Genomic DNA, 23,069 nt, shown 5'->3' with positions numbered 1-23,069 from the left:
GCAACTAGGAAGCAGCTTGAAAGGCACCAGTGGCATAAAGGGAGTACCTGAAGTCTCTGGCATCAAGGCAAGAGCTGGGGCACAGCTTTCTCAGTGACAGAAACGGGACAGAAACCAATATTCGTCTTCTAAACCCTTACCCCACAAAGCCACAGAGCCAGCACAGGTCCACCCAAGATATGAATGTCTGGTCTTGGCTCATATCACAACTTCCTAAGTCCTATAAAACAGGCAACTGCCAGCCTGAGTAAGACCCCAGCCCCATACCTCTCACAAAGTGGTCCCAGGCCTGGCACTAGTAGCAGCCAGTCTAGATTCACAGCTTGGCTTCACCTAAGAATCTCTAAGCTCGGCACAAGTAACAGCCATCTCAGATGGCTTTATAGTTCAGGCAGGGTGGCCCCAGCCAGAACACAGATGGAGGCTGACCTTGGCCTGCACCACCCTGGGAATCCCAGGGCTTGCATACCCAGTGAACAGCTACAGACCACAGCAGAGCCACACAGCCCCTCCACAACTGATCCTTCACAGAGGGTAGATTGGTGGTCAGTAGTCACAGCCAGTCTTTGCAGCTGACTGGCCTGGGTAAATCCTTCCCATTGACCTGCCAACAGCAACCAAGGCTCAACTCTAACAGGAGGGTGTACTCACTCCACACAGAGGATGCACCTCAAGCACCTATCTTGGGTGACAGGGAAGGCTGTACCACTGGACCATACAGAACACCTACTACATTAGGCCATGCTGCCAAGACAGTGAGTCACAGCAGCTCTACCTAATACATGGAAACAAACACAGGGAAGTTGCCAAAATGAAGAGACAAGGAAACATGGCCCACATGAAAGAACAGATCAACACTCCAGAAAAAGGACTAAACAAAAGGGAGATAAGCAATCTATCAGATGCAGAGTTCAAAACACTGGTTATAAGGATACTCAAGGAACTTAGTGAAGACCTCAACAGCATAAAAAAGATCCAGTCAGACACAAAGGATACACTAATTGAAATAAAGAACAATTCACAGGGAAACAACTGTAGAGTGGATGAAGCTGAGACTCAAAGCAATTCACTGGTACATAAGGAAGCAAAAAACAACCCATCAGAACAACAAGAAAAAAAGAATCCACAAAAAGCAAGGATAGTGTAAGCAGCCTCTGGGAGAACTTCGAATGTTCCAACATTCACATCATAGGGGTGCCAGAAGGAGAAGAGAAAGAGCAAGAGACTGGAAATCTATCTGAAAACAATAATGAAAGGAAACTTCCCTGATTTGGTGAAGGAAACAGACATGCAAGTCCAGGAAGCACAGAGAGGACCAAACATGATGGATGCAAAGAGGCCCACTCCATGACACATCATAATTAAAAAGTCAAAGGTTAAAGATAGAGAGAGAATCTTAAAAGCAGCAAGAGAAAAGCAGTTATTTACCTATAAGGGAGTTCCCATGAGACTGTCAGCTGATTTCTGAAAAGAAACTTTGCAGGCTAGAAGAGACTGGCAAGAAATATTCAAACTCATGAAAACCAGGGACCTACAGCGAACATTGCCCCACCCAGCAAATCTATCATTCAGAATTCAAAGGCAGATAAAGAGCTTCCCAGACAAGAAAAAACTAAAGGAGTTCATCATCACCAAACTATTATTCTAGGAAATGTTAATGGGACTTATTTAAGAAACAGAAAATCAAAGCTATGAACGATAAAATGGCAAAAAATACATATCTATCAACTACTGATTCTAAAAAACAAACTAAGAAAATAAGACTAGAGACAAAATCATGCATACTTAGAGGGTTGTGATGGTTGCCAGATGGGAGGGGACGGGTGGAGAATGGGTGAAGAGGTGAGGGGATTAAGAAATACAAATACGTAGATACGGAATAGCCATGAGGATATAAAGTACAGTATAGGAAATGGAGTAGCCAAAGAATTTATACACATGTTCCAGCCATGGTGGGTAGAATGGGTCAAAGGAGGAAAACTGGGACATTAAATAGCATTATCAATAAAATATAATTTTTAAAAAAGGTACATGCTAAATGATTCCATTTAAATGACATATTGGGAAAGTCAATTAAACTATAGGGACAAAAATACACTAGTGGTTGCTCAGGATTGAGGTAGATTTGAGTGAATTTAGAAGATTATAGTGATAAATATAAATCTGTCAAAATTCAGGCTGAATCCTAAATACAAATAAATAAAAAGTTTAATGTATGACTAAAATCTGGACCAGTATGAAACTATTGAAACTCAGCTACTGTCAAAAAATTTAAGATAAGTTATTTTTAGCACCAAATACACCACAAAACAATACAAGAAATACAATGTACCATATTCAGCTATAACTTTGTTTTTTTGTTTTGTTTTTTTAATCCTCATCCGAGGACATTTTTTCATTGCTCTTAGAGAGAGAGAGAGAGAGGAAAGAAGAGAGGAAGGGAAAGAAACATCCATGTGACAGAGAAGCATCAATCAGTTACCTCCTGCATGCACCCGGTCCAGGTATTGTTCACTCCTGGAGTGGAAATGGAACCTACAACCTAGGTATGTGCCCCGAACAGGAATTGAACCCACAACCTTTCAGATACTGGACAATGATCCAACCAACTGAGCCACATCAGCCAGGGCCAGCCATGACTTGTTTTATGCAGTCCTTTTACTTTAAAGTTCTAAACTAAAAACTAAAACTACAGGAAATAAAACAGTTTTCATTTTATACATGTCATATTATACATAGTAGATAATCTGAAAATATTTGTTAACTAATACAGAATTCGATAAGGTTTAGATTGGCCTTTCCACTTCACTGAAACATACATATGTAGCTTCAAACACAAAATCATCCATTTCTCGCCCTGACTGGTGTGGTTCAGTTGGTTTGGCAGCATCCCACAAAGTACAAGGTTGCCAGTTTGATTCCCAGTCAGGGAACATCCTGGGTTGCAGTTTGATCCCTGGTTGAGGTCCATACAAGAGGCAACCATTTGATGCTTCTCTCCTTCTCCTGCCCTTCCTCTTTAAAAATAAAATAAAGTATTTTGTAAAATATTCATTTCTCAAATTATTAGTATATGATGGAACAGATAATTGCTGTGCACAAAATGTACTAACCTGAATTTGTTCAGTTAATCAGTAAAGGCAATAGAGCACTTTATTGTGAATGAAAACACCATCAGGGTCATGGGTATTCTCGTAATAAAAGCAGCAACCTAGAATAAAAGAAGAAAATATGAAATTCAGCCCTACTCAAATTTCAGTTAGTCTTATTATAGTTTCTTTTTAATCCCTTTTTTCTTTCCTTATGTAGCCAATCATGATATATAAAATGTTTGCATATTCACTTATTCTACAAGCAGTGTTTTTCAAATCCAAATAAAGAATAGGTTTTCATTTCGAAAATTACACTCAAATGTAGTAACATTCAGTGCCTTAATCTCTTTCATAGTTCATCTTAAAATAAGTCAACACCTATAAAACTTCCTCTGTGAGCACAAAATTCTTTAATTTTGTCTACTTTTTAAAATACAGGGCAATTGAAATGTCTCTCTTTTCACATTAATGCTTAAAATCTTCTATATCCCCACATTCCAATTAGCTGTGCAACATAATTTCTGACTATCTTCTACACAAATTTCCACTCAAGTCAATTTAATTTGCTCACTTTCCACAGAACAACTTTGGTATTCTCAGCTGTCACCCCCAACACACCATTCTTTCTTTTCAGAACAGGGACTTTTTCTTCCTTTCCTCTTTGTCAATCAATGCACATCAATCAACTTTCTCAAAACCCTGCCCCTCTCTTCCTCCATGAGAGCTGATATAGGAATTCTGTACTCCATTAATCCTTGCTAGAATATTTTGCTGCTTTATATAACTGCTATCTCGTTTTGTCTTCTGATTAGAGACCCTGTCTCCTATTTTTTTTTTTTGCTTCCTCTCCATCATCTGGGACCATGTTTGACACACAGAAGTATTCATTATGAGTGACTGATAAGTGAACTGGTCTTAACTTCCTAACTCTATGTTCTACAAAGCTGGCTAGATATTTTAGGTAAATAATACCCTACAACAAATGTTCTCTAGGCATCTCATATTTACTATAGCCTAGCCAAATATTATTAAAGTGATGCATTTGTAATGAAAATGAACTTCTCACAAACTCTTTTCCATGTTGAAGGCCAGGAGCATTATTCTTTTTGTTTAATAGTGTTTAATTTATCAAGCTGAAAATGGACTATAAACATATTACACTAGGTAAGCTTTTACATTTATATCATCAACTTCATAAAAGAATAATTATCAAATTCATTTACATTTCAAGGTTTCTACTTCACTTTCAGTAAAATAATTTTGTAGGTCACTATTGGCATTGATAAAATACATCTGAACTTCAGAAGTATATATGCATTTCAGAAGTTTACTATTTCATAACAAGAAATAAAAATTTAGCCAACAACCCCATAAAATAAGACTTCTTGCAAAGCAAACACTGCTATATAAAATAATTTGAAAAATAAACAGCACAGTATTTTATTCATTGTTTTCTTCCTACTCAAGCTTTCATTAATATATAAAACTTAATAAATGATTTTATAGGTATTATAAAAATGGGAAAATTAAAATAAGCCATTCTTAATTAACACAGCCAAAGAGATATAAAAATATATCATACCTATTTACTATTAGCCTTTTAAAACATAATTCTCTACTGTAACTCAGTAAAATGATCACTTTTATGCATGTCAAGTTAAAGAACTGCAAGGAATTAAGAATCTAATGATATGCTACTGAGTCTTTAATGTGTACCAAATGCCTTGACTAAGCACTGTACATGGGCTAATGTTAAATCATTTAAAATCTCATAACCACCCTGTAATTATCATCTCCATTTTACAGTTGAGGTAACAAATTCAGTTAATAAATGGTGGGGTTAGAATCTGAACCTAGATCTGACTCCAAAACCATAGTTTTTTCCACTTTACCAAGTTACAATCTACATTAAAAGTTGGTTTTCAATAATTCATTAATAAAATATCAGTAATATTATCATTCAGCCTCAATTACACTGAAATGTAAATTATCTGTAGTACATGGTTTAACCTGAAACTTAGATATATTTATAATCCCCGATGGTTACAAGCTACTAAATGCTTGTCATTTGATAAGCAATGAGGACCACATATATAAAGTGGTCATGGTGGCAGGCCACCATGAATGAACAGGCTATTCTGAAACCTATTCAGAATCCAGAATGTATTTCCCTTTTATATAAAAACAATGCTAAAAATGGTAATTCTATTCCCAGGCCAACCCACACTGAAAAAGTAATTAATCAACTATTATCTAGCTACCATTTATAAATATTGGGAATGTGTGTGTGTGTGTGTGTGTGTCTGTCTGTCTGTCCATGGAGGGGGAGTGGTATTAAGTTCCAAATTGTGAACTCAGGAATTCATCTGCCTCCCAGTTTGTCAGTGAAAGCAGAGATGTCCCTAACATCCATAGCAGCATGGCAGCCTTGCAAAGAGGTGAGTATTCAGCAGCAGAATCTAGGGTCAACAAGACCCCAGATTAATTAATAGTATCTGCTGGAAAATCTGATCACATTAGAGAAAACATTCCTCCACATAGGAATCACTTCGTGGGAAATTTCTGAATTTCTACACTACAGAGCACTTAAAACAAAAACTATTTTACAAGTTAATTTGATGTACTGTAGAAAACACACCTTTACATTCCTTTTTGTCTATTTCTACTTGAGCATAAAACTATCAACCTGGCAAACATTATGGTTTAAAATATTAATATAGCAACTATGTATTACCTCTACATTCATTTATTTTTAAAAATCTATAATGATTATTAAATTATTGATATTAAATTATTTCACTTAAACCTCACAACAGTCCTCTGACCTTGTTGTTAACCCATTTTACAGATAGAAAAACAGAAGTTTAGTAAAGTAACTTCTCTCTTCAAGGTCACACAACTAATATATGGTAGAATAAGGTCTGCTAGCAAAGATTGTGATCTTATTCACTTTACTACATTTACTGAGCACCTAGCAGCCAGACACTGTGAAGGAAAAAAAAGAGGTACAAAATCACAGACCTTAACCAAAAATATTCACATTCTGACAACCATTCAACAAATACTTCTTGAGTCCCTAATACATTCCACATACTGTTTGAAGTTAAATCCAAGATGTTTGTACTGATGGCTCTTCACTGAGATTCTCCTTAAATAGTATTAACTCTACTATATAATAATCTCCATTGCCAGGGATTTTTGGGGAAATGGCTGATTCCACAGAATCATCAGAAACTTACAAAGCAAGCATGGAACAACTTTATCATACCAGGAGCAAGAAAGCTATCAAACACTACACTACTGTGATCACATAAATGGATTCAGAAATTTTTTAAAGTGGTTCTCTCTGGTCAAAGATAGGACAATTTGAGCCTCATTAACTATATTAATTGTAATGGATTAAAATCTAAATATGTCTAAATTTATGAGTGCATAGCAATCCTTTTAAAAAATAAACAAAAACACCTTCATTTTTCAAGGAATAAATTTACTACTTGAAAACTGATAAAGAATTAAGCATTTATCCTGTCTTTCCTTATAAATTGTGCTATTTGATAACAAAATAGCAGGTGAGGACAGTATTCTATGGAAGTATCCTAAGTCACAGTAAAAGAGAAATTATTTAGAATATCACCACTTTGCTACTCCCAATGAATTTTTGGATCTAGGCATTAAATATCAATGGTTCATAACATCACATACACACAAAAAAAGACTCATGCAGATATCAAGTACCTTCTGATGAACACAACACCAACTACATACAGTCTTGCCAAAGAAATCACATCAGAGTCTGATCAAGCCTCTGGATACTTAGCAAAATCTGCAGGACATATAGGAGCAGACTAGCATGCAATTGCATTGGTATGCAATTCGCAGAATCCAAAGAGTGGGAAACCACAAGTCAAAATGTCCAGAGTTCGAATGTCGAACTGCAGGGAAATGAAATGAGAAGGGGGACTTGAAGATTAAAGACACCAAAAAAATTTCAAATTCAAAAAGAAAATAGATAAGATTAAATTATATTGTCCAGAGATGCATATTTGGGGGATGAAACTAGATTACTGTAAAAATAAAATAATAGTTAGTACTGGGGAGGAAGGCAGTTATGATTGGGATAGAGTACATCAAAAACAGCTGGAGTAGCTGGCCAAGTTCTACTTCTTGACCCGGATGGTAGTTACAGTTGTGTTTACTTTATAATACATTAAATACATTTGGGGTTTTTTTGTGGTTTTCTGCATCTGTGCTTTATTTTACCACAAATTTTTTTTAAAGAATTCTGAATCTAACAAAGTTAAAATTCTAACTCTATCACATTCCTGTTGTATGATCCTAAGCAAGGCATTTAATATCTCTATGCTTCAGTTTCCTCGTATATAAAATAGGGAAAATAATACTTAACCATAATTATGAGTAAAGTATAGTTAAAATGTTCAGCAAAGTACCCACTGAATAATATTATTTCAATAAATGACAGTTATCACCTATTCAAAAATGTGAAGTTGTATAGGGAAACCATGCAAATTCTTTGTATAGAATGATTACAACACTATCTCCTTTAATATTAAAGATTTCTGCATTATCAGTCACTCTGCATGTAAATTCTTGAAAGTTAACAAAATCTAACAGAGAAATTAGAAAGTACTTACGCAAGATTTTTAGTCTACAGTGAGACCAAATGCCTTAAAAAGCAGACACATATATGTTTTTGGTTTTACTTTTTAAATTAACATATAGTAAAACTGACATTTGGGGGGAGGAGTGGGAGTATACAGGTCTATGAATTTCAACACATGTATAAATTTGTGTAACCACCACTACACTCAGGAAACAGAACAGTTCCATCACACCACAAAACTCCCTCATACTATCATTAGCTTATCCTCCTCTCGTCACCCATAATCCTTGAACCAGTGATCTGTTCTCCATGACTATAGGTTTATATTTTTGAGAATGTCATGTAAATGGAATCATGAGACTGTTTTCTTTCACTAAGCATAATGTCTTTAATATTCATTCAAGTTGTTGCATATACCAACAGTTGGTTCCTTTTTACTACTGGGCAGTGTTCCATTATATGGTATATCCATTCACACATCGACAGTGGGGACATTTCCAGTTTTTGACAATTATGAATAGAGCTGCTATAAACACTAATATATTAGTTTTTGAGGTAACATAGCTCCATTTCTCTTGGGCAAATACCTATGGGTGGGATTTCTGAGTTTTATGTTAAATGTTATATTTAACTTTGTAAGACTGTCAAACTGTTATCCAAAATAGCTGTACAATTTTGCATTTACATCAGCAATGTGCTAGAGTTTCAGTTGCTCCACATCCTTGCCAGCTTGGTATTGTCAAAGTTTTTTGTTTTCTGTTTTTGTTTTGATATTCTAATAGGTATATAGTGGTATCTCTTTGTGGTTTTAATTGGCATTTGCCTACTAGCTAATGATGCTGATATACTTCTGATTTTTACAATTACATTTAATTCAACTTGTTAAAGAACTATGTTTAATATTTCAGCATTTAGCCTGTTAGTGGAATGAAAGAGTTTTATAAATTAAACTAAGCTTGATGTCTTTTCAGAATCATTTACAACACTGAAGATTTCAAATTGTCTTCACAAGTAATAACAGAAAGTATATGCAAACATTTTCAATGCACTGGGTATAAAATGTACCCAAATAAATTCAACTTGTACTAAATTGAGTTTGTGTAGCTTCTTAATAAAAATTTAGGAAATTAATAGCTTCTTTTTCAACTTCCTTCTAGGACTCATCTTTCCAGAAACTCCTTCCACAAAATAACTGAAGTGTAATGTTACCACTCAACATTTATTAAGTGTTTGTTTATGCTAGGCAATATTAGGCCTTATCTATATAAATATTACTACCTCAAATCACCCTGTCCTCAGTTTATATTATTCATTATTTTTAAAAAGTAACTACTTTCATCGCTTCTCGGCCTTTTGGCTAAGATCAAGTGTAAAAAGTAACTACTTTCTTGTTTTCTAAATAGTCTTTCTCTTTTAGAACAGCTTTAAAGAAAAATCCGTAAGATAGCAGAGTTCCAATATAACATCCTCCCATCAGTTTTCTCTATTATTAACATTTTACATTAAAATGGTATATTTGTTAAAATTAATAAATCAATACTAATATATTATTACTAACTAAAGCCCATAGTTTATTCAGATTTCCTTTTTTTTTACCTAGTAACCTATTTCTGTTCTAGAATCCTATTCAGAATATGACATTACATTTAGCTGTCATGTCTTTTTAGGTTCCTCCTGGCTGTGACAGTTTTTCAGACTTGCCTTTTTTTTAATGACTTGATGGTACTGATGAGCACCAATTAAGTATTTTGTAGGATGCCCCAGGCATCGAACCAGCAACCTGGGTATGTGCCCTGACTGGGAATTGAACCTGTAAACTTTTTGTCTACAGGATGATACTCCAACCAGTTAAGCCACACCAGCCAGGGCCTACCATACTCATTTCTTTTTAAGATGTTATTTATTTATTTTTAGAGAAGGGGAAGGGAGGAAGAATGAGAGGGAGACAAACATCGATGTGTGGTTGCCTCTCGCTCACCCCCAACTGGGGATCCCACCGGCAACCCTGGCATGTGCCCTGACTGGGAATCGAACCAGCAACCCTTCGATTTGTAGGCCAGCACTCAATCCACTGAGCTAGATCAGCCAGGGCTCATTTTTAAACTTAAAATTTTTAACTCATTAAACTAATCTCATTGTGATGCAAAGCTTGGTTCAAATTTTTAAATTATTAATCAACATATACGTATATTTCTCTACAAATACATGAAAACAGAAAACGAGCCCTGGTTGCTGTGGCTCAGTGGACTGAGCACTGGCCTGCAAACAGAAAAGTCACTGGTTTGATTCCCAGCTGAGCATGTGCCTGAGTTGCAGGCCAGGTCCCCAGTCAGGGGTGTGAGAGAGACAACCGGTCAATGTATCTCTTGCACATTGACACTTCTCTCCCACTCTTTCTCCCTCCCTTCCCATCTCAAAAAATAAATTTAAAAAATCTTTCAAAATAGAAAATGGTCACTATTCTAAGGTGCAGTAGCATAAACTACAATTAAATTGACATCTGTATTTCAACAATCCTGATCTCTACCTCCACAACTACAGTGTATACTAGGTCTCCACATATCAAGGAAAGAAGGAAATAAGTTACAAAAATTATAAAGAAAATTAGTTACCTGTCAATTTATTATCTCTGTAAAAAATACCTTGCCACTTATCCAAGATATGATCTAAATAGAAAATTAATGTCCTGGCCAGGTGGCTCACTTGGTTGATCATCCTACTGTATACCAAAAAGGTTGTGGGTTCGATTCCAATCAGGGCACACACCTACGTTGTGGGTTCCATATCCAGTCAGGGTACATATAGAAGACAATCAATCAATGTTTCTCACATCTCTCTCTTTCTCCCCCCAACTCTCTCTCTCCCTCCCCTTTCTCCCTTCCTCTTTCTCTAAAATCAGTAAACATATCCTCATGTGAGAATCAAAAAATAAATAAGTGCAAAATTACTAAAAATTTGTGCAAAATACATTTACTTTCAATAATTTGCTTGCATTTATTAATTTTTCATCTTTCACTCAAGTGGCAGATATGATCTTAGTTACATCATAAAATACAATTCAAGTTCTGTGACCTTGGGTCTAAAATAATTACTATAAGATTCTACTGTTACAAACTGCAGCATAGGTAAGTTTCTCCTCAAATTCACTTAGATCAAACATATTTCTCATCTACAACAAATGAGACAAGTGGACTATGACATATGATATATGACAAACTCTAATGCTGTGACTTACATACCAGTCACATATGTAATAAAATCTAAGAGTCAAAAAAAAAATCTTAAACCACCTGAGAGGTTAAGTCCTTCCAAGCAAGAGCGCTTTTCTGGGTGGATGCAATGCACCTTAAGGTAGCTGTTAAGACAATTCACTTAGGACACAGAAGTTATTGATAAGCTTGGTAAAAAAAAAGGTTTTATCAAGTGAAAATAATACAAATCAAATGTATTGCAAAAAGTGTCAATTATTCCAAATCTAACTACAGTAAATTCTAACTAAAGTAAAACTTTATTTCTTAAACAAGTCAGAGGCATGGGAATAAGAGGGGAGGTAATTATTCTAGATTAAAAAAAAAACTTAAAACAGATATTATACAACCAATTATAGTAAGTAGATCTTTCATAGTCTTCACTCAAACAAACCAAATGCAAAATGACCTTTTGTACATTAAGTAGAGAGTTTAACACGAACTGAGTATTAGTCAATTTTGAGGAACCGCAGTTAATTTTTTTAGGTATGATAATGGCACTATGGTTATACTACAAAAAATTTAAGTCTCATCCTCAAGTATTTATGGATAAAATAGCATTTCTGGACTTTTCTTGGAAATACATCAGCCAAAAAAGTATCGAGGGAGGGCAGAGGTGAAAGTCAAGTGACGATACTCTACTTTTGTGTTTAAAGTTTAAAATTACAAGTGAATTAATGAATAAAGCAAAACTTTAGTACTTAGTTATTAAAATGTCTTCCCTTCAAATAAATTAGTTACTGGTAGCCATATGACCAGTGCCTGTCATATAGTACTTAATTGCTCAATAAACAAAGAATCACTGAATAAATTACTGAACTGCCTAACAAAGAATAGACCCCTAAAATTCAAAGTAGGTAACATAAATTCCTAAGAAAATGTGCCTCTCTGTCAAGTCTGGGCAGCAACACTAATAGCATGTTTAGGAAACTATCTAGTACAGGGGCAGGAATTTCAAAGACAAAAAAGAAAAGCAATCTAAAAATACTCTCCCTAAAGGAGTAGGCAAAGTTCGGAAGTACAGGAAAAAGTTGGCAATGGGCAGCAGAAAAGAAAATCTGGTGTTATGAGGGGGAACCTGGAATGCTTTAGAAGCTAGGTTCACTCTCAGGAGTACCATATCCTTAGGGTGATACCTAAGATGCCTAAGGTGAACAAGATCATTTCTTTCTGACTTCAAGGCCTTCTCCTTTCTCTATACTACAATTCCTCATCCATTGTATTTAAACCAGTGTGACACTAATAAAAGTATTCTGATCACTCTTTACAAATATTCTTTCATTTTATTATCTATTCTATGAACAACTAAAACTTTAGAAAAAATCTGTAGTTCTAATTTAGAAAAGTATATGATGCTGCTTAAGAAACCACAGATGACTCTGCCACAAAATAAATAATTACTGCATTAGGAAAGAAACATAAATATTAAATTAATTATAAAAGACAATATTATCAATGGTAGAGAAAGAAAAGTGTTATAAGTACTAATCAAATTCCATTACTTACTATCCACATTTAAAAAGGACCAGTAAAGCCATTGGCTCATAACGTTTCTATAGAGTATTCCTAAAATAAAATCATTTTCAATTTATAAAAGAGGTACAAGGGCAGAACCAGAGTGGTTTCTTAGCACTAGGAGGTTGTTGTACGTATTTTTCTGTTTAGAACGATATAGGTTTACCCCTTTAAAAATCCTCTGCATCCATAAAGAAACACTTGTAGCTTCTTTTTCATAGAACACTATAGTTTACCAAGTAATTTGCTTGAATAATTAAGACAATACAATTTTTGTACCAGGCAAGAACTTTCTTCAAAGTGACAAAGAACACAGTATTTCTAACACCCTTTAAATTTTTAAAAAAATATTTATTTATTTATTTATTTATATTTAGAAATTGGTTTTAAAGAAACTTCTGATCCTTCGTTTGACCATCCAGTTCAAGTGCCTAACACAGTCTGACTTGAAATTATGTCTCAATTGCAAATTACCTGAAGTTACTAGAAAAGAGATTCTAACTAGCCCAGATGAGGTACAATATCCATTTTCTGAAAAGACTGGATTGTTTCCCTCCATTTCTATTTGTGCTTCTCCCTGAGTATTAGTATGATTCTAAACATTCTAATTCTAAAGCTTTTCTACATCATTGCAACCTCAAGACTAGAGAGGACCTCTTTCCCCGATAGACAGACTTCCAAAATGCAGAACAGAACTAGTATTTGCTCTCATATAACCATCCTTGAATCAATAACTGTGATGCTAATAAGCTTCCATTTAAACCGTGTGACTAAAGTGTGGGGTAGGAGACATTCTCCAAAAAAGGCAAATAAAAAGAGGGGTATTAGTGACTTAGACATAATCACTGGAGGAGTTGCCAGTAGCCAATAAACCACTGCAAAGAACTTAATGACTACACATTATTTTTTAAATTACATCTTTTTAATTTGGAAATAAAATATTTGTAACTCTACTTACACATTCATTTATATTTGTCTAAAATATTTCCTTATAGTAACTAAAATTTCAGAAAATATATAACTAGCCTTTATAGCAACTTCTAATTACAATGTTGTACCTGTGGGCAAATACAGAAAATGCTGGGAGCAAACTGCAGGCATTCAGAAGTAGAGAGGGAAAAGGCATCTAGAGTTCAACCACAGACCAGGAAGCAGGAGAAGGGGAGCTGCCTTAGAATAGAGTGGGAGAGAGATGGAGAGGGTAGTAGATTCATCTATACACAACAGAAAAAAAAAATAAAATAAAACAAAACTGTGGCTTAAACAAAATAGAAGTTCATTTCTCTCTGACATAAAATAATCTGAAAATAGACAATCTAGGGCTTGTTCTACCATGTCATCAGTATACAGTGTCCTCCTGCTCTCCATTCATTCCACCATCCCTGTCCTCATGGTCTCTGCTGGCAACTGGAGAAAAAAGGGTACACCTCTCCCTTTAAATAGAATTTTGGGAAGTATCACACACTTTCACTTACATATATCATTTCATTGATCAGAACTGCTTCACAGGTTTGAAACTTGCTGCAAGGGAACCTTAGAAAATTAAGTCTTTCAGCAAGTGAAGAGAGTGTCCACTAAATATCTAGGTTTTAACTTGAGAAAAACAGAGAACCTAACAGTAGATCAAAGGTAAGAAAATGCAGATGAAAATTGGAGATGTGAATACAAACTTTCCTTCTTTAATCTCAAGCTACAAAATGGCTAGAATGAAATTTTTGATGTATTACTTACCTGAAAAAGAAGAAAATGAAAAGGAATGGGACCTTTAATTCTACTTCTTAGACTATTTCCTATTCCTCCCCATATTATTACAAAAAGTTCACTTGAGAAATAACAAAAAGTGTGAACCAAAACTGTGAGCCAAAATAATTTGACTCAAAGTTATTAAATCTCCTTCCTATACAAAGGTATGAAACTAACATATTTAACAAACAGAAAATACCAAGGTAGAGACAGTTTAAAACCAAACAAAATCACACCATCACTCTTCTACAGGTAAAACTTTCAAATTACTTCCCAGGACCAGAAACTCAGCCTAAACTCCCCTCCATACCCACACCGCTGCTTGGTAAACCTCTCTCCTTAGGTCTATAAAGCAGATCTAATTTCCCTGATTCTCCTTCCTTACTCTTTTAAGGATTTTACTGCAATCACAATGAAATCAGAAGAATAATCTCATTTAGAAATTGTAAAGTTTTAAAAAATCTTATAAAATCCCCTGGAACCTCAACTATTCTCACTTTACTAGACAGAACTAATGATTTCAACTAGTATTCATTCACATATCTTCTTATCTCAAACATGTAATTGCATTTCTAAGACCCTAAACATTAGGTGATATATTTCAAAAAGTCTTTCTTTAACACAAGCACAATACAACGATGGCCATGGTGATGGTAGTGTTAGAACAAAATTAAGACCTTTAGAGGTTCCAAGTACAAAAAACAATAGTATAATCCTTTCTCCTCCCTATTAAATACTAAACAAGTTAATACAGTAAGATTCTTCTTTTTGATTACTACGTCTAAAAAAATTTTTAATAAAATTCCATTGTTTAAAAAACAGAATTTTTTCTTAATGTTTTCTTCTGCTTTGCTGATACCCTAAGCCTTTGGTAGGTATGTCTTTTGGGTAATCAACACTAAACAGTCATAAGAAATCAAAGTAAAAGCAGTTGCAACTTGAGGGGTTCTACTCTGTGTCAGGTATTTTATATGCATTATTGATAATTCTTGCCACGTCCACAAACGGTTGATATAACCAATCCTGGCATGCTGATAAATGGCTCCAAAAAAGCCAGAGGTCCAAGGTCACTCATGCAGTAAATAGCAGAATTGAGTATCTGAAATAGGCCTTTCTGTCTCCCAAATCTGATACATTAGACATACTGCCTATAGGACATTTCAGAAAACACCAAAAAATAATTTTTAAATGCATCATCTGATAGTCCTCAAATTTTCTTTGGAACTTAATCACCAATAATTCTAGACAATGAGTGTAAATATATAGCCAAGACCACTTTTTTTAAATGTGAATGGTGTCCTCTGGATTGTGCCATGTAGCAGCTATAACACAAATGTTTGTCAAAAGCCTTGTGGAGGCCATTTACTGCTCTATTTTGGGAAAAACTACAACCATTTTCTAAAAAGTAGATAAGCATTTTCAGGATATTAAAGAAAACTATTTTAAAGTACATAAAAATATACTCAGCATAGTCATCAGGAAAATGCAAATTAAAACCACAATGATATATACATATTATAAGAGCTAAAATTTTAAAAATGACTCTACTAAGCATCAGCAAGGATATAAAGCAACAGGAACTCTCATTCATTGCTGGTGGGAATACAAAATGATCGAGCCAACTTTGGAAGAGTTTGGTAGTTTCTTACAAAATTAAACATACACTTACCATTTGATTCAGCAACCCCACTCCTTGGTGAAATAGACTTAAGTTCACACCCACCCCCCAAAAAAACTATTCTCAAATGTTTACAGCAATTTTATTCATAATTACTAAAAACTAGAAACAACCCAAACATCTCTCAATAGACGAAGAGATAAGCCATGGTATTTCCATCCCTACTATGGATTATTACTTAGCATTGAAAAGGAACAAATTACTGATACACACTACATGAATCTGAAATGCATTTTCTACATGAAAGAGGCTGACCCAAAAGTCTATATAATTCCATGGATAGGACAATAACTTATAAATGGAAAAGGCAAAACAACAGCCAAGGAGAACAGATCAGTTTTACTAGGGGGTTAGATTTAGTGGGAGAAGCTAACTACAAAGGGGCAACAGGAGCTCTGTGTCTTGATAATAGTGGTAGATACATATACTATGCATTTGTCAAACCCACAGAATTGTGTATCACAAAGTGTGAATTTTGCTGTACATAAATTTAATTTTTTAAAAAATTAATGCACTTAAAAATAAAGAAAATATTCCAAACAAGAAAAAAATAATAAAAGAAAGAGTATTTTAAAATTACTAGTTCTAGAAATTATTTTCCTCAGGAGATAATATAGCTGGCTCCATTGAGCTATGGAGATAAAATCCAAAGTGTTTAACACATGGTTTACCACATAGTAAATTCTGAACTGATACTGGGTTCCCCTCCCTGTACCCACTTCTCTCTCTTACATATGCATTTCTCTTTTCCTGTGTCTACCCTTCATTTCTTTCCTCCTCTGTATTGGCAATAGATTTTTTTTTTACTATTTCATATTCCTTTCCTATTTCTTTGGTTAATAATAGAGTAGCCCCCTCAACACGTATCCTCATGGGATATGTTCCAAGGCCCCCAGTAGGTGCCTAAAACTATGTATAGTACCAAACCCTACTTAAACTATGTTTTTTCCTATACATACATACTTATGAAGTTAAATTTATAAACTGGCACAGTAAGAAATTAGCAACAATAACTAATAATAAAACAGAGCAATTACAATATACTGTATTAAAGTTATGTGAATGTGGTCACTCTCAAAATAGTCATGTGTGCCTTAACATTAGAGATCTGAGAAATGCATTGTTAGGCAGTTTTGTCATGGGAACATCATAGAATGCACTTACACAAACCTAGATTATATAAACATTCTGTAATGAATAATGATGCTTTAATCATTTAAACCGCCCACAGGTGGCAGTAAATTCAATATCATAGTCAGGCCTAGCCTTTTCTTTCAACATCATGAGTGAACTTTTTGCTTTGGCCATGGCTGTCATGGTGCTGAGAAGGATAACCTTCTGTTGTCTGGTCTTCTGTCTGGTTCATTAGAAATTTCTCCATGCCTGATACAGGCCCTTCTCAAAATCTGTTAGTCTCACTGACTTCAGCAAAGCAGATCCTTAAACAAATTCTATCATTTGTTCTTGCTCTTCAAGGTCATAGCTATGATCTGCTTGACTGGTACATACACTGATTTTCCACCTTTGTAGTCCTTAACACTTTTAATTTCATTTCCAATTCAGTTACTTGACATGGCCTCTTATTGGCAGCACTAACGGTGAATTTTCTATGCTTAGGGACCATGATGAACAAAATAACACAAAATTAAATAAAGCACAAGAGAAAATGATGCAATCAATTGATACAGTATAAGATGTATGACACTGCAGCTGGCATAACATGGCATACTATTTTAAAGGAAACTTTTTAAGTAGAAAGAGTACACTATAAAATAACAATAAAAAGTATAGTATCATAAATACATAAACTGGTAAGAGTAATTTCTTATAATTGTCAAGTACTGTACATAATGGTATGTGCTACAATTTTATATGATTGACAGCTCAGCAGGTTTATACCAACATCACCATAAATATGTGAGTAATGCACTACACCATTTGACAGTGGATAACTGAAACTGCAGAAAGTAAAACATGGATAAGGGGGAACTACTGCACTCCCATCCTTTGGGACACTGGCTCTCCCCCATTTTATGTGGTTCTGATGACAATGCCAATGCTATCAATCCCACAATAATTAGTCCAAAGATGGGCCCCATTAGAAACCATCCCTTGGAAATATCTCAGTATTCTGAAGCATGCGTCTCTGCCATGAAAGAAGCCTTCTAAAACATAAGTAGAATATAAGACCAATGCAGAGAAAAAAAGTGAAGTTAGGAAATAGAGACTATCCTGAAGACATCATTTAAATTCTGGATTTCACTGTTCCTGGACTGCTCTACCTCTGTCTGTTCTTCCCCCTTATAAAGCCAATAAGTCATCTTTTTGTTTAAGCCATTTTAGAATTGTTGTTTTTAATGCTTCTCATTTTAAAAGCAGTAACATTTTGTTTCCCTAAAAGACAAAAAATAATAAATTATCTCTTTACTTCTATTAATTTATTAATCTATTTTCAGTATTAGCTGTAATTAATATAAAGTTATTATACAGCCCTGCTGTAGGGAATCACACAACTATGAAAACAGAAATTTTTTTAAAGCCATATGTAAGTAGACTGAAAATAGCTGCCCACTGAAGATTTACATTCCAAGTGTCAAGAATCTTAAAGACAGGTTTTAATGTAAATTTTATCCAGATTTTAAGTCTTCAATGCAGGTAATGCTCACTGTTCACCATATTACATCTTACCACTCCTCTCACTCAAAGCTAAGTACCATAATAAAGATACCTATTACTTTGAGTCACTCTGGCTTTACATTGTTTACTCACTGTTCTTCATCAATACGTGAAAGAAAGGCAGCAGCATATACCAATAGGGAAAACACGCACATGCAGTAAGAATTAAGGCAAAAGTCTTATATGTTGATGACATATAATAACTTCTAATAAGACTTTCTTCAGTTTGCCTAATTTCCTACTTATTCTTTAATGTTAAACTTAAATGTCAGCTCCCTTCATTTACAGTTTCCTCCCATCACACCCTAGTAAAGCTGCCTCTGCTTCCTATCCCTCCATCAAATTATAACTATTTATATGTTAGTGGTAATGAGAACCTAAAGTCTATAGTAAGAAATGAAATAGAGAAGAACAGATGAAACACTGCAGTAACAAAATTCACAGTTTGACAACTGAATGAATCTGATGCAGAATTCAAAGAGGATTCGTAATTCAAGTTTGGAAAATAGAAGGGATAAGCCAGTAATAGAGAAATTAAAGTTAGAAAGAAGAATATATTTTAGAAGAAAGAAAATGAAAGAAAACCCATATTTGAGCATATTGAGCTTGATGGCATGACAAACAAGCAGAGCTCTCCAGCTGGAAAATGAAGTTCAGACACAGTTTGGGAGTCATCTGAAGACATCACTGAAGAGGTACTCACTGAAGCCAAAGGGCCAGGTAACATTACAAGAAAAAGAATCTTGATAAAGAAAAATGTGTAAGAAAAATGCTTAAGAAACAAGCTGAACCTCGTGAATGAAAAAAAGAGAGACTAGAATATATAGGAGAGAGAGGAGAACTAAAAAGTTATAAGCGGAAGGGAAGAAGAAAGGGGATTCATAGTGTCGAGCATGAAAAATTAAAAAAGCAAAAATTAAAACTGAAACAAATCCTCATTTGGCAGTTCAAAGGTCACCAGTAACAATAGAGAACAGTTTTAGTAAAAAAGAAGGTAGCAAAATCAGAACAATAGACATAATTGATTTTCCTTTTGGACTATTTGTTGAATATGACAAAGAAAAAGCAAGGAAAAGAGAGAAGAATGAATAAGAAAAGGTGGGGTTTTTTTTGGTTTGGTTGTTTTGGCCATTAAAGATATTGTCAAGGGATCTGGATGTAAAAATAATGAAGGAGTTAACTAATGAACCTATATATTCCAACAGATAAAGAAACAAAAGTAGTAGCCATGAAAGCCTAAAAGACACATCCCTAAAACCAAATGGTAGAGAAGAGAAATTATACAACTTAGAAATAAAGAAAAGCAAAGCTGAAGAAGCTTCTGTTGGAGGTAATCTTACTCTTTTCAAAAAAAAAAAAAAAGTAAGTAAAAACAACATACAAAGTCTCTCACATCAATGTTTCCCTCTCTCTTTTCCTCTCTCTCTAGAAGCAATGAAAAAATGTCCTCGGGTGAGGATAGAAGGAAAAAAAAAAAGAGCAACAGCATTTATCTTCTCATCAGAGGCAAGCAACACAGATGGGCATTTTGTAGGCATGATGGGATTTAAAAGAAAACACAAAACAAATACAGTATCCAAAAAATGCTGGCAACACAGTACACTGTAGGGTTTTATGATTACCGTGATTGCATGGCTAACTGGGAGCTGCAGCTTGCATCACAAGAGAGTATCTTACCGCATATTGCTAACCCTGAAAAAGATCAAAATTTTAAATCTGAAGTATAGTTCTACTAAATGCATATTGCTTTTTCACCATCATAAAGCCCAAAAATTCTAAGTTGAACCATTATAAGCTGGGCCCAGTTGTATATGGAATCAGGGACTAATTAGGGGATAAAATAGATCTGTAATAGCCCCTGTAGTTAGTCAATTAGGAAAGAATTGCCAACCAATATAAGCAAGTATTTTGAAGCATACTTTCTAAACAATTGTTCATCTCATTTTCACTTAACTAGCAGAAGGGCACAAATTCTTTAGTCTATTTGACTTACTATTTTATAAAGACAGACTTATACATTTTGATCTGTATGTCTTTTCCACTGTGTATTTCTCCATCTTTTTCTTTATGTTATAAAACTTTTAAATTCATTTTAATGTTTCAATGTGGTTTTAGTCTTGCTCTGATGCTTTGCTTAAATATCAAAGTAGCACTTGATTACTCAAGAAATCCTTAATATCTATTTTCTAGAAGATACGTATTTGAGAAAACTATATAAAGAATAGCAATTCTCCTGGCTGGCGTAGCTCAGTGGATTGAGCATGGGCTGGGAACCAAAGTGTCCCAGGTTCGATTCCCAGCCAGGGTACATTCCTGGGTTGCAGGCCAGAACCCCCAGCAACCACACATTGATGTTTCTCTCTCTCTCTCTCTATCTCCCTCCCTTCCCTCTCTAAAAATAAATAAATAAAATCTTTAAAAAAAAAAAAAAAAAAAAAAGAATAGCAATTCTGAGGCTAGCAGTGACTATATCTTCTGATAGCTGCTCATTTATTATGATTAAAAATAAAATGCCCTGGGAAAATTTGAATGAGGATCATCTTTAATATTCTGAAGCTTCAAAAGTTACAGAAGAGAGTGTCTGTTTTCCTTTACACTGAAATTTTTTCCCATTACATAATTCACACTTAGGTACTTCATATGTATTACAAATTCAGTGGGACATTTAAAAATAAATATGGCATAGCATATATAAAAAGAATATTGTTGCCATAAAAATAGTAACCTTAGAAAGCTCTGTACTTATTCCTACAATGCTACCATTGCATAAAAAGCTTAGGGATTCAACTTTTGGAACTCCTTTAAAGTGTTAACACAATCTTTACAATATTGCCAAAAGTAACAATTCTTTCATTAAATATAGCATTGATTTGGGGATATTTCTAGTTTTCATAAGGTAATTTATCTAAATTAGAAATATTACTTTTGAACAGAAAGTGTGACTATAATATGCATGAAATTTTCTTATGCCTCTATAATGACATAATCATTAAAATATATTTTTAGATACATTCCCCTCCTCCACAGTGTCTGTTCTGTGGGTTACCACTCATACATTCTAATATGTTGGGTAAAATGTAAGTTAAATCATTTTATAGGCATGCTTCTTATTACTGGGTAATACAAGAAGCTCTGATAGTCTCTAAGAATCAAATTATTGAATATTTGAAAGTAGTTAAAGCACTCTCAATTTTAAATTTAGCTAGTTGTTATTCAATGCCCTATCTTTTTTCATACTAAACTAAAACTGCACATTATCTTTTTGGCGTATACCCAATACAACCCTACTCAGTCAGTTGTCTACTCATGTTACACACAAACAGGGTCCAGCAGAAGTAAGGTCTGCTTGAGTGTGGTTGCTAGGGTAATAATAATATGGGTGTTATAATGTATAGTTTTAATTTGAACATTTCACCTAAAATGTCATATGATGTGCTTCAGTGTGATAGTTATGTTACAGAATTACATGCTTATGATTTTATATTAACAGATTTTGCAATAAAAAAGAGGCATTATTTCTGCCAGACCCCATATTATATACACATACACACCCCTCTTTTTTAATTCCCTATATGTGTAATTTTTTTCCTAGTTCATCACCTGAATGTTACCTGCTGGCTTTGCCTCCAGATGAGCCCTAGGACAGTCTTTCTTTTCTACTTTTTTTTTTTTAAAGCTTTTACTCATTTATTTTTAGAGAGGGAAGGGAGGGAGAAAGAGAGAGAGAGAGAAACATCAATGTGCGGTTGCTGGGGGTCATGGCCTGCAACCCAGGCATGTACCCTGACTGGGAATCGAACCTGCAACACTTTGGTTCGCAGCCCGCGCTCAATCCACTGAGCTATGCCAGCCAGGGCTCCTAGGACAGTCTTTCTAATGGTAGTCACACATTTCCTTTGGTTTATCTTTGAAAAACAGTCTAAGCCCATTCAGCTGCTTTAAGTCTTACTTGATTCAAACTTAACTGAAGTCAGTCCACCCCACCCTCTACTCCCAAAACAAAATATAACCAAAAAGCAGTTTTTTCTTATGTTCATAAGAAGCTTCAATTGCTTTTGAAGCCCTACCTCTGAGAATCATTTAACTTTGCCTTTATTCTCTTCAAAAATCTGTATTATTAACTCAGCATTTAAGATTATCTCTGTATCCAAGTTGTGCACATAAACTAAAATATTCCCAAGAAAAAGTTTAATTAGCCATCTGGATTCCTCAAGGCAGTCCCAATTTGTCCATCATTGAATCATCTGTTAGACCATAAGCTTTGTTTTTGATTCAGGGGGAAAAAAAACCCCACAGTGACTGTATATAAGGGAAGGGTTAAAATACATTCTAGGAAAAGGTCAATGAATCTCTACACAGTGGTAAAAATTCAAATACAAGAAAATCAAAATAATTCATTTTATAAAGAAAGAAGTGGAGGCCCAGAGGGGTAAGTAGCCTACTCAAGTTCATATATTTGGTGGCAGAGCCAACACTAGTATCCAAATCTCCTTAAT

General features: G+C 34.6%; 1 protein-coding gene across 6 annotated transcripts in view; it reads right to left on the bottom strand.

The window, feature by feature from the left end:
* FUT8 (fucosyltransferase 8) overlaps positions 1-23,069 on the bottom strand; it is a 196,703-nt gene that overhangs the window by 157,697 nt on the left and 15,937 nt on the right. For 5 of the 6 annotated variants that reach the window (XM_036011074.1, XM_028505361.2, XM_036011092.1 and 2 more), the window contains exon 2: positions 3,114-3,211. The exons of the other annotated variant lie outside the window; for it this stretch is intronic. The gene's annotated coding sequence lies outside the window, so the exon portion shown is untranslated. The remainder of the gene's footprint in view (positions 1-3,113; positions 3,212-23,069) is intronic. 6 annotated transcript variants of the gene reach the window in all.

This window comes from Phyllostomus discolor, chromosome 1 (assembly GCF_004126475.2).
Source record: "Phyllostomus discolor isolate MPI-MPIP mPhyDis1 chromosome 1, mPhyDis1.pri.v3, whole genome shotgun sequence".
NCBI lineage: Eukaryota > Metazoa > Chordata > Mammalia > Chiroptera > Phyllostomidae > Phyllostomus > Phyllostomus discolor.
This window is presented reverse-complemented; position numbering and strand designations above follow the sequence as displayed.